Consider the following 13,299-nt stretch of genomic DNA (forward strand, 5'->3'; position numbering starts at 1 on the left):
TTTTTTTTTATGGTACGCGGGCCTCTCACTGTTGTGGCCTCTCCCGTTGCGGAGCACAGGCTCCGGACGCGCAGGCTTAGCAGTCATGGCTCACAGGCCCAGCCGCTCTGCGCCATGTGGGATCTTCCCAGACCGGGGCACGAACCCGCGTCCCCTGCATCGGCAGGCGGACTCTCAACCACTGCGCCACAAGGGAAGGCCCCCCCATCCCCTTTTATTTACCTCCTTTTGCTGCAGGGGAAACCGAGGCTCAGAGAGGGGGAAGCGAGCGCACGTGGCTTGCAGTTCAGTACCTGGACTGCCGGACCTGCTACCTGGGCAATGCCAGGAAGCGGGGAAGGGGTGTTCATCTGATCACCTAGAACTTCTGACGCGCCTCATCTGCCCGCACCCTTCCCTCCCACCCATCTTTTCTCTTCTGATTTGGCTTCTTCCTCCCCCTCCTCTTCCTGAAACCTGCGGGCTCCTAACTCACCTGAGCACCTGGTGCCGGGAGGGGGGTGGAATGTGGGAGAGGAGACAGCCAGGCCACAGCTGGATCCAGTCTCGCATTCCAAGCCCGGGTCCCAGCGCTAGCCCCCCACCCCCCCAGCATCCTGTCTCCACCAGACAATAACCCGTAATCTCTGCAGCAGCCGGCTCTCAAGCTGCAAAGAAGGTCTGGGGAGGGGGTGGCGGCAGCAGCCCCTGAAAACAGGTTTGTTAGGAAGAGGCTCTGTGGGGGGAAGGACTTGCTGGTGTGGGGAGAGGAAGGAAACTCAAGCCCAGAGCTAATTAACCCACCCAGAGACACAGATGGAACCTTTGTCTTCTGCGGGGGCAGGGATCTGAGCTAAGCCCCCTAATTTCCACCCAGACAGCCTTGCCTTTCCTGGTGGCCCCTGGGGGGAGGTGCTGATGGTCAGGTTCACATCTGTGAGGAGGTGCTGTCCAGGGAGAGTGAGGGCACCGCCATCACCGGCCACTTAAGGAGAACCGCAGGAGGCACTGGTTAGACCCCAAGAACTTCTTAGTGGCCTTGCGGAAGCCAAGGTGAAACAGGCATGCAGAGGCCTCGGGATGGGTTGGGAGGGGTGCTGAGGAGGAACTGGAAACCCAGGGAGATACTGAAGCCACGGGGGGACAGGCTGGAGGGCTTCCGGGGCCTCCTGATGGGACTGAAATTAATCCATCTGCGGGGAGTGGAGGGAGAGGAGCTCATCAAGCCAGTGACTCAGGGGTGACCCAAGCTCAAGGCCTTTGATCTCTGGGGCTCAGAATGCAGCCGGAGGCTTCTGCAGTCAAAGACTAGGAGAGGAGGTGGAGGGGCTGCTTAGAACGGGATCTAGGAGAGGTCTGAGGGCGCAGGGCCGGGGACAGCCTCCATCTGCCACTCTGATGCCTTCCCGTCCCCAAAGGCACAGGGGTGTCTGGTACAGCTGCAGCCAACTTTGCCCTGAAATCCAATATAGTCTGACTCCGTCTCCGCTTTCTTGTCCCCGTTAGTGTCTACCCTGTGCTCCCCATCCGAGTCCCGTCTGGCCATTTCGGTAAGCCAGAGTTTAAGTCATTTTTGAAATCTCCTTCTCTCCCCGCTGGTGTCATGTTGCAATGGTGGGGAACAGGGGATGCGCCCTAAATTGGGCAGCTGGGTCAGTCCTGCCAAGAGACGGGGAGGAACCAGTTGGAGTTAGAAGGCTCCCCTCCCTGTCCTGAGCCAGCCTAAGCAGAGCGGGAGATGGCTGGCATCTCCCCATTGTTCAGTTGAGGACACCAAGGCATGGGTTCTGAGCACTTGAACTGCCTGTCACGGGAGCTGGTCTGCCTGCGCTGGGCCATCCCTCGTCCCCATTCCTGAAACATTAAGGCTCTATCTCTCTTAAGGTATGCTGCTCTCCTCAGCAGCAAGGTGGGGAAGGCACGTGAGAGACAGGATTCAGAGTCAGAGATGCTGGGATCTGAACCTCGCCGTGGCCTTAGGCCTGTTGCTTACACTCTCTGAGTTCTAGTATCTCAGTTTCTAAAGTGAGGGCTAAATGCCAGTCAGCTGCGCCCGGGGATGGCTGGGTGAGGGGGGAATGCTGTGCTGCTTGTGGAAGTGCTTTGCAAACAGTTCATCTCCTACGTACATGCTCATTGGCCCTGGGGGTAGGTCACAGCTCTTTCCCCAAGGTCCATGTCCAGGCGTCCGTCCCCCAAGCCCGGTGCTGGCCCAACATCTACACTAGAGGTTGGAGGTAGGAGGGTTGAGGCAGCAAACCTTTCTCTCTACAGATGTTCAAGAACTACCTAAAATTGTTTAGGGGTACGCGCGCACGCGCGCGCGCGTGTGTGTGTGTGTGTGTGTGTGTGTGTGTGTGTGGTCAATAGGGTCATTGAGTTCAACCACATTGAGGCGGAGGTTCCTGGTGCCCACACCTCCCATGGGGGGCAGGTAGGGTGAAAGATGGCTCATTCCTGAAGGATGAAAGGGTCTGCTGTGTGAGAGACAGATCGGGAGGAGGGCAGGTGGGGGGATGACCTGTAGGAGGGGCTGGGGAAGGGTGCGGTTCCTGCTGTTGCCCCATCCTGTGCTGTTTCCCCTTCCTAGGTGTTCCAGGCTGACTCATGGTGGGCAGCTGGGTGAGGCTGAGTAAGGAGGCCTCTGACACAGGCATTGGTGAGGAAGCTGAGAGAGGGGACAGCCGCCCCCCATATCTCCCTCCCACAGATGGCCTCAGGGACAGGATCCTCCAGACAGGATCCCGCCTCACTGCCCGTGACGGCCTGTCACTGTGCAAGGCGCCAGCCCCCCCAGACCCCTAATCAGAGTGACAGCTCCAGGAGGCCTCCCAGAAAGGGAGCCTCGAAGGGGCATGACTGGGCCGTCACCCCCACCACTTCAGCACCCTCCCAGGGAAGGGGCGGCTCTCCTGGCTGCCACAGGACTGAGATCTCAGGTGTCCAGGAACAAAGCCCTGCGTTCAGGGCTCCTCACACTTTGCCTCAAGCTGCCTGAAAGTAGACGTGACTCTCTCCATTTCCGGAGGGTGCCCCAGTCAGCACCCATCTCTGCTCTGGTCCAGCCTCCTTGAGAGGACTTCCGCATGGCTGAGGTCCCCACTCCCTCACCCCTGGGGAAAGTGGCTAGCATTGGGCTGCCTCTCCCACCCCCAAGAGGGCCAAGGAGACAGGAGAGTCCACGGAGGGGGGTGGTTTGCTGGGGGGTCATGACCTGAAGTAGGGTTAAAGATAAGCAGGCCAAGGGACTTCCCTGGCAGTCCAGTGGTGAAGACTCCGTGGTTCCAATGCAGGGGGCACGGGTTTGATCCCTGGTCAGGGAACTATGATCCCACGTGCCTCTTGGTGTGGCCAAAAAACAAGATAACCAGGCCAATGGAACACAGGTTCTCCACTGGAGCCCCGGGATTCCAGGGCTCCCAGAATTCTGAGGATGCAACATCCTCGCTCTAGTCACAGCCATCCCCCCCCGGCCCACCATGCTCCCACAGTGCCGCTCACTCCTCTTAGCATGGTGGTGGGGGATGGTCTGGCCCCGTGGCTGTCTTTCCCTCCAGACCGTGAATGCCCAGCACTGCTCAGTACAGAATCCTGGCATCCTGCACGGGGCCAGCGCAGGGCTGGAAGGCTGGTGATGCAGGACAGGTGACTGGAGGGCCAATGACTTACAAGGTGTTGTTTAACAATCTCGGGGGGGAGTACCAGGCATCGTGTCTCCTGGTGACCCCCCCAAACCTACCCTGTACTCGGGGGATAAGGACTGTGAGAAAAGGGAAGCCAAGTGAAGGGGGACCCCATCCCTCTGGGCAGCCTCTCTGTGGCCACCAGTGTCTAGTGCTGCGGTCCTTTTCCTCACACCCCACCTGCTCTCTCCACACTGGGATGGTGGGTGGGGGAGAGAAGGAAGGACCACTGCCCGGAAGGAAGGCCTGAAAAGCCAGAGTTAGAGGGGAGCAGGGGTGGGACCAAGTCCTCTGGTCACAGGAATGGCCTTCCCCACCCACCCTTGCCTCCCTCTCAGCGCCCCCTTTCCGATGACGGAACTGTCCATCACAGCATCCCCTAAGCCAGAGTCATCCTTGGCACCTCCTTCCCCTTGGCCCCACATCCTGTCAGTCACCAAGTCCTGCAGAAAAGACCCTGGAATCTGGTTCCACCATCCTACCCCCTTCCTTCTCATGTACCCGCGAGACTCACCCTTCCCCCTCACCAGAGACGTCTAAAAACACTAACTACTCCGCTCAAAACACTTCAGCGATGCCTGTCACCTTCAGGACAAAGGCCAGATGCCCAGCCTGGCTTTGAGGACTTTACAGGCAGCCGCTGCTCACCTCCTGCCACGCCAGCCACTTGCCCAGCCCAGCACCACCTGCTGTTCCTGCCAAGCCATGGCCTCAGGCCTGGGTGCATTTGCTCTAGCTCAGGGGTCCCCAACCCCCGGGCCGCAGACTGGTGTTGGTCCGTGGCCTGTTAGCAACCAGGCCGCACAGCAGGAGGTGAGCGGTGGGCTAGTGAATGAAGCTTCCTGTATATTTACAGCCACTCCCCATCGCTCGCATTACCGCCTGAGCTCCGCCTCCTGTCAGATCAGCGGCAGCGCATTGGATTCTCATAGGAGCGCGAAGCCTACTGTGAAGTGCACGCGTGAGGGATCTAGGCGGTGGGCTCCTTATGAGAATCTAATGCCTGATGATCTGGGGGGGAGCTGAGGCGGTGATGCTAGCGCTGCGGAACGGCTGCAAATACAGATCATCATTAGCAGAGAGGTCTGACTGCACAGAGACCACTATAAATCAACTGCCTGCAGACTCATATCAAAACCCTATCCGTGGGCTTCCCTGGTGGCGCAGTGGTTGAGAATCTGCCTGCCAATGCAAGGGACACAGGTTCGAGCCCTGGCCTGGGAAGATCCCACATGCCACGGAGCAACTAAGCCCGTGTGCCACAACTACTGAGCCTGAGCTCTAGAGCCCGCAAGCCACAACTACTTAGCCCGCGTGCCACAACTACTGAAGCCTGTGCGCCTAGAGCCTGTGCTCCACAACAAGAGAAGCCACGACAATGAGAAGCCCACGCGCTGCAACGAAGAGTAGCCCCCGCTCACCGCAACTAGAGAAAGCCCGCACACAGCAACGAAGACCCAACACAGCCAAAATAAATATATTTTTTTAAAAAAAACAAAACCCTAGCAGTGAGTGGCAAGTGAAAACAAGCTCAGGGATCCCACTAATTCTGCATTATGGTGAGTTGTGTAATTATTTCATTATATATCGCAATGTAATAATAATAGAAATAAAGTGCACAATACATGTAATGCACTTGAATCATTCCAAAACCATCCCCCACCCCCCCAGTCTGTGGAAAAATTGTCTTCCACGAAACCGGTCCCCGGTGCCAAAAAGGTTGGGGACCACTGCTCTAGCTGCTCTAGCTGTCTCCCTGCCTGGGCGACAAGATCCAACAAGATCCACCTTCAGTGTCACTTCTCTGAAGCGTTCCCTGACTTATGTCCATTCACCTCTCCCTCCCACTTCTCAAAGGAGCCCATCCCCACATCTATGAAGCCTGCTGTTATCTTGGACAAACTTGTCTGCATGTAGTTATCTAGACAGTTCTTTCCTAACAGGCAGCTCTGTTGCCTTTTAAAAAGACAAATTCCCAGACAAATGCTGTATGTTCTCACTTACATGCAGATTCTAAAAAAGCGGAACTCATAGACATAGAAGAGAGTAGAGTGGTGGTTGCCAGGGGCTGGTGGTGGGGGAAATGGGGACATGTGGGTCAAAGGGTACAAAGTCCCAGCTGTAAGATAACTACGATCCAGGGATCTAATGCACAGCATGGTGGCTGTAATTAGCAGAACTGCCTTATACGCTTGAAAGTTGTTAAGGAAGTAAATCTTAACTGTACACATACACTCAGAATTACGTGAGGGGATGGAGGTGTTAACTAACCTTACTGTGGTAGTCATTTCACAATATATACATGTATCAAATCATCACACTGTACCCCTTAAATTTACATTTGTTATATGTCAGTAATATCTGAATAAAGAAAAATACAAAAAAATAAAAAATACTACAAGGTCCTACTGTATAGCACAGGGAAATATACTCAATATTCAATATTTTGTAACAACCTAAAAGGGAAAAGAATCTGAAAAAGAACATATATATATATGTATATATATATATATATGAATCACTGTGCTGTACCCCTGAAACTAACACAACATTGTAAATCAACTCTACTTCGATAGAAAAACAATAAAAATAAAAATATGAATACCCCCAATCAGCAGCTTGCACATAGTAAGCTGTCTGTATTTGATGAATTAATGAATGAATTTTGAACACACACGCACACTCCAGAAACATCCATACAGTTGAATATGCCCTTATTCAGAGTCACATCCTGGGGTCCAGCCCCAAGTGCTCAGGTGGGGAAGATGGTACCAGCCATTAGAGCATTTCCTGCTTTGCTTATTCAGTGACCTCTGCGAGGTCCCTTCTCCTCTGACCCCTGTTCCGAAGCTCACTGCAGCCCCCCTCCTTCGGGAGGCCTTTCGTGGTAACCCCAGGTAGAATCGCCCTTTCTCCTTTGTACCCCTGGGGTCATGTCCCATGTAGCACCCACAACACTCATCTGCTCATTTCGTATCTGTCTCAGCCTAAAACACAGTTTCAGTCTTGGGGGCCGTGGCGGGAGGAGCAAGACTGGAACGTCTCCAGGCCCCAGCACAGTGTGGGGAGCACAGAGGGCATCCCATAAACACTCACCCAAACAACAGGCAGCCCTCAAGAGGTCAGAGTGCAGCCCTCTGGCAAAGCTACCAACCTGGGCTGCAGCGTGTGTGTGCAGGACATGCTTCTGGTGGCCGCCCCCAGGAACCAGGCAGAAGTTCCGGCCCTTCCTGCCTCTCACGCTAGGCCTGGTTCATAACCTGTTTCCCCTGCCGGCCAGCAGCCTGCTGCCCCTGGTTTCTCCCATGAGTCCCATGTGCCTGTCAGCTGGAATCATACTCACGAATCCATTCACCCTCTTCGCCCAGAAACCTGCCTTGCAGCCAGCGGCCCTCTTGCAGCCCAACCTCTGCAGAGTCATGCCAGCCAGGGAGAGGCCGAAATCCTGGCCAGGAGTCCAGTGGCCAAAGGGAGAGGGGCTTCTCCCCGCTCTTCCCCTGACCACCTCTCAGCCCTTAGCCGGAGTGTCGTGCACTTCGCTGACCCTGGCCTTCAGAGACCAGAGCAGGAGCCCGGGATGCCCCGTAGGTGAGGCCCTTATCTGGAAAACTATCTGCCAGGGGGCTCCTGGCTGGAGAAATGCTGCTTAGGGGGCCTGGTCCTAAAAGACCCCACAGGGAGAGCCCCAGATCCAGAGAAGGCCTCAGACCTCAGGCCCTGAGAGACTCCATAGAGGGCTGTCCGGATGCAAAAAAACTTGATGGCATCTGGGGAACTTCAGACTCTAAGACCCCATGGAGGGTACCCCAGACCAAAAGACCCCACAGAGAGAGGCCACAGACCCAGAGCCCCTCACAGGGGCCCAGAACCAAATCTGTGGGAGCAGCGCCCCTCCACACTGACCTGGCCCCAGGGGCGTCTTTCCCAAGCTGAGCTGCCGCAGGCGCCTCTGGTGGGCCCGCCCCCCGCAGTGCACCTGGGCCTGGGCTGCCGAGTTCAGCTGGATGTTGCAGACGTCGCAGAGGGTGTACGACGGCCGTTTTCTTTCCCGCTTGGGTTTAGGTGGTTCTGGAGGCCGAGGGGGGCACTCAGCAGCTGCAGATCCTCCGGGGGGCTCCTTCTCACCCGGGGGAGATGGGCTCAGTGGCCGCTTCATACCTGGGCAGATCGGGAGACAAGTTAACAAAGGCGAGTGCAATGAATACACAGAAGGAGCAAGAGGGCTTCGGGACCCAGAGATGCCTGTGCCCCATATCCCAGCTGAAACTCCCTGGCCTTCTGAAAGCCGCAACCCAAGGATGGCAAAAGGGAGCAGAAGGGGGGCTGTTTTAAACAAAGCAGCAGTAAAATGCAGGGGTATCAGCAGGAGTGTCAGAAATGGCCACACACTGGGGGGCCGACACCTGAGGGCTCAGAGCAAAGCGCTCAGAGGGAGAGCGGGGCTCTCAGAAAGCAGGCGACGTGGAGGGAGAGCCAGCAGAGAGGCTACTGGAGACACTAGCCTGGCCCAAGGCAGGCCAGGCGCTGACGGTGCTGGGACAGGCAGGCCTGTGGTGCCTGCTGGAGATGCAAGAGCTGCCCGCCAGAGGATGACTGCAGAAACCCAACCACCTCGTGCCCAGTGCCGGTGACATTCACAAACGCTGACAGTGTGTGAAGCCATCCCCACCCCTGCCCCGCGTGGCTCCCGATGCCCCCTGCTGTTAGGGCAACAGTTGGTGTTTACACACACACACACGCACGCACACACACACGCACGCACGCACGCACGCGGCGCACGCGCTGGGCCCTGCAGAGCATGCGCATCGCCCCTCCAGGCCCCTCCCCTTCTCCTTTCCCACTCACTTCTCTGAACCTTTCCCGCCCACCGGACCTTTCTGCCTCTAACTGGCTCTATTCTGCCCCATGACCTTCCTCAGACTGAACTGGGTTGATTTTCACTTTCCTCCTGAATCTGTGTGCATGCTTCCTGCCTCTGCTTCAGATTGGGTATTTCCCGAGGGCAGGCCTGGTGTCCCCCTCACCAGGACAGAGAATTCCTGAGGTCAGGGACTGTGTCTCTCGCTCAGAGCTGGGGAGCCCCAAGGCTAGGGCCTGAGTGAGAAGTGACAGAGCCCATTTCTCTTGTATGGGCTGAATTATGTCTGGTGACCCCCACCCTGCCTCCCTCCCCACAAATTCATACGTTGAAGTCCTAACTCCTAGTATCTCACAATGTGATTGTATTTGGAGAGAGGGTCTTTAAAGAGGTAATTAAGTTAAGATGAGGTCATTAGGGTGGTCCCTAATCCAATATGGCTGTTGTCCTTATAAGAAGAGGACATTTGGGGAATTCCCTGGCAGTCCAGTGGTTAGGCCTCCATGTTCTCACTGCCGAGGGCCTGGGTTAGATCCCTGGTTGGGGAATTAAGATCCCACAAGCCGTGTGGCATGGCAAAAAAAAAAAAAAAAAAAAAAAAAAAAAAACAAAGAAAAGGAAATTTGGACAGAGACATTTACAGAGAGAAGACCATGGGAAGACACAGGGAGAAGATGGCCATCTGCAAGCAAAAGAACAAGGCCTCAGAAGAAACCAACTCTGCCTACACCTTGAGCCCAAACTTATATCAAACTTCTATCCTCCAGAATTGGGAGAAAACAAATTTTTGGTATTTAAGCCACTCAGTCTGTGGTTCTTTGTTACAGCAGCCTAAGCGAACCAATACATCCTCCTAAAAGACATTTCCTGTGTCTTTAGACTTGTGTTCATTTTGCAAATTAGACCCAGTGAAGTCAAGTGATGCCATAACGTTCCCATAAGGCCACATGGCTAGTAGTGGAGCCCACATCTGCACAAAGAAAATTAGTTTCTCAAGTTCACAGCCAAGAACCTTGCCTGCAGTCCCTGGACCCCACCTCCTGCTCTTAGTAAGCTGCTTGTCACTTTTGCAGGCAATGTTCCCACAAAATGGGCTGTCATGACGTGTGTGGGGACTGTGAGTGAATGGAACAGAGGGGCACAGTAATGAGCACGCGCTCTGGGACTTCCCTGGTGGCACAGTGGTTAAGAATCCACCTACCAATGCGGGGGACACGGGTTCGAGCCGTGGTCCGGGAACATCCCACACGCCGCGGGGCAACTAAGCCCATACGCCACAACTACTGAGCCCGTGAGCCACAACTACTGAGCCCACGCACCACAGCTACTGAAGCCCACGCGCCTAGAGCCCGTGCTCCGCAACGAGAAGCCACCGCAATGAGAAGTCCGCGCACCGCAACAAAGAGTAGCTCCCGCTCACCACAACTAGAGGAAGCCTGCACACAGCAACGAAGACCCAATGCAGCCAAAAATTTAAAAAATTAAAATTAATAAAATTAAAAAAAAAAGAGCACGAGCTCTATATTGACCCCCACCTGGTTTCACATCTCAGCTCTGTCACTTACTGGTTGTGTGACCTGAGCCTCAGTCCTCTCATCTGTATATCTGTAAAATGGGGGTGATGAGGAACAGTTCCCAAGTCATAAGGGCACTGTGAGGATTAGACAAGCTGATCTATATAAAACACCTCTCAGGGTCCTATAAACGTCAGCACATGGGAGTCATGGGAGAGACCAGGAACAGCAGGCTGCTGGCCGGCAGGGGAAACAGGTTATGAACCAGGCCCAGCGTGAGACACAGGAAGGGCCGGAACTTCTCCCTGGTTCCTGGGGGCGGCCACCAGAAGCATGCCCTGCAGACGCCCACCTGGGCAACGGGACCTGTCCCAAATAAGGAAAGGCATATGCCCTGTCCCACTCCCACCCTAAGAAGGAAGGTATATGTGCCTCGACCAATCAGTAAAGGAAATTTTCACCTCGGACCATCCTTTTGTTTTCTGGCTATAAAAACTGATCAATGGCACATGTTCGGGCTCGACTCTCCCAGACTACTAGGAAGTCGGCTCGCTGTTCTGGCAGTGACCCTTCCCTCTAATAAATTCTATCTTCTTTACATTCTGCTTTGTGTCTGGAAATTCTTTGCCAACCCGCGTTCGGACCACGACAGCATGGAACAGACTTCCTTACAGCCCTCAGAAGGAACTAACCCTGATGACACCGATTTTAGACTTCCAGCCTCCAGAACTGTGAGACAAGACATTTCTATTGTTTAGGCCACCTGGTTTGTAGTGCTTTGTTATGGCAGCCCTAGAAAACGCATACACCATGGATCTGACCCTTGTGCAGTCCCAGGTGCCTGGTGACTTGAGGGACCCTGGCACTGTGCCTGGTGGTTTGGCTGGGCTGCAGTACGAGAGATAGCCTCCAGGTGGCGCAGAGAGCATCTAGCGGGAAGATAAGAGGTGGAACTCGGTACCCCACCCGGCAGGGTGGTGGACCCCACTCCTCCACACTCTTGAGGCAACTAGGTTGCCCCTCTGAGCCATGCCAAACTCCTGGGCACCATGTCTGGGGTCCAGGGGACAGCTCTGCCCACGGAGGGTACACTGGAAGGTCACTCCATCACCTTGTGAGAGTCTACCTCCTCTCACCTCTAGATGGAGGTCATCACAGCTATTCTCCTGCCTTTACAAGTCTTCCCCCACTCTCCCAGCAGGAAAGAGGAGCAGGAAGAAAGTACCAGGTATGGGTATTGGAGGTGGGTCCAACCAGCCAGGGGGAAGAGGCTTCAGGGGAATGAGATTTTCCTGGCCATGCCCAGGAGAGCTGCCTGCTCCACCAGCAAGGGGACAGGGGTATTTTGAAATCTCAGTGCAACTTATGACAGGCAGGCCCAGGACATAGCCCAAGAGAGCAGACAAAAAATACCTGCCATGGGGCTGATTAAACCCCTGTGATATACAGCCTCTGAGCTCACAGAGCCCTCCTGGATTCCGGGGCTAATTGTGCCCCCCCCAGCCAGGCTGCTGGGGCTGCTGCAGCCTGCCCTGCCTAACCCCGGCTTCACAGCTGTCCTCTCAGGAGCTCCACCACTCCAGCTCAGCTAAGGCTCCCAGCAAGAAAATGTGGAGGGGTGGGCAATTTTTAGGGCACACACAGGTCAGTCTAACCCCTGCTGTGGGCATCAAGAGGCCAGTACACCCCCTGCTGGCCCCTATTCAGAACCAGCATGACTCACCCTCACTGGACCCACATTTGGATAGGACACACTGTCTTTAACAAAAGAGGAAATCGAGTCCCAGAGCAGGGGAGGGGACTTGCTTCAAAGTACATGGACAGGCAGTACAAGAACTGCTTCTGGAAGCTTCCCTGCTTCCCTCTCTACCACTCAGCTGCCCAGACCACCTCTTCTTTATCATTACACCTCTGTTTCCTGAGAGCTTACTGTGTGCCAGGTGCTTTACACACAGGATCTCTTTTAAACTTCACAACCCCATGAGGTGGGCACCATTATTGACCTATTATCCCACTTCATAGATTAGAGAACAAGCATGGAGAGGTTTCATGGCCCTGTCCCACCTCTCCTTAAAGCCTGCCAAGTCCTGATCTGAACTGCTGGGTGGGAAGGGGGGCTACGGATACAGAGAAGGGCTTCTGGGGAGGCTCAGGGATGCCCAGCCCCTACCTGGCAGGCAGGGAGGTGCTACACCCTGGGCAGGGAGAGTGGGGGCCAGAGCCAGAGAGGCTGGGAGTAAGGGGTGTGAAGACAGGGAGAGAATTGAACTTAACTTGGGAAAAGACCAGGTGAAAGCAGAGGAAAAGAGCATGCGTGTACCCAGGTGTCTGTCTGTCTGATTTACACGGGAAGCGGGTAAAGCTCCCTCTGTTCTCACCTTCCTTGAGAGATGGGCTGAGGCTGCAGCAGGGAGGGAGCCAGTACTTGAAGGCAGGCTCAAAGCAGCACTGGAGAGTTGATGGAGGCCAGGGCTGCTGTCTGCCTGTCTGTCTGTGTGTCTATCCATATGGAGCTAGAGGGGGTCAGAAAGGAGCACTCAGGCAGGCCCCAGGGCCCATTTCCATCCCTTCTTCCTGGGCGACAGTGGGCTTCAGGGCCCCAGGTTTCTTCTTTTCTTTTTCTTGTTTTGGCTGCATTGGGTCTTTGCTGCTGCGCTCGGCCTTTCTCTAGTTGCGACGAGCGGCGAGCGGGGGCTACTCTTCGTTGTGGTATGCGGGCTTCTCACGGCGGTGGCCTCCCTTCTTGCCCAGCACGGGCTCTAGGCATGCGGGCTTCAGTAGTTGTGGCTCGCAGGCCCCAGAGCACAGGCTCAGTAGTTGTGGCGCCCGGACTCCGTTGCTCCGCGGCATGTGGGATCCTCCCGGACCAGGGCTCCAACCCGTGTCCCCCTGCACTGGCAGGTGGATTCTCAACCACTGCGCCACCAGAGAAGCCTCTCCTTTTTTCTTTTTAATTTATTTGGTTGCACCGGGTCTTCCTTGCAGCACGTGGGCTTCTCAGTTGTGGCATTTGAACTCTTAGTTGTGGCATGCACATAAGATCTAGTTCCCTGACCAGGGATTGAACCTGGGTCCCTGGCACCAGAAGCACGGAGTCTTAACCACTGCACCACCAGGGAAGTCCCAGGGCCCCAGGTTTCAGTGGAGTCCTCGGGCACTGTGTGGGATTCTCTGACTGTACTATCCAAAGAGGGGTGGATAGAAAGAACTCTGGAGGCCGTAAGTGCAGAGCAGGGAGTTGTTTCAGCCGCAGCCTGGGGAAGGG

Source organism: Tursiops truncatus, chromosome 20, assembly GCF_011762595.2.
Source record: "Tursiops truncatus isolate mTurTru1 chromosome 20, mTurTru1.mat.Y, whole genome shotgun sequence".
NCBI lineage: Eukaryota > Metazoa > Chordata > Mammalia > Artiodactyla > Delphinidae > Tursiops > Tursiops truncatus.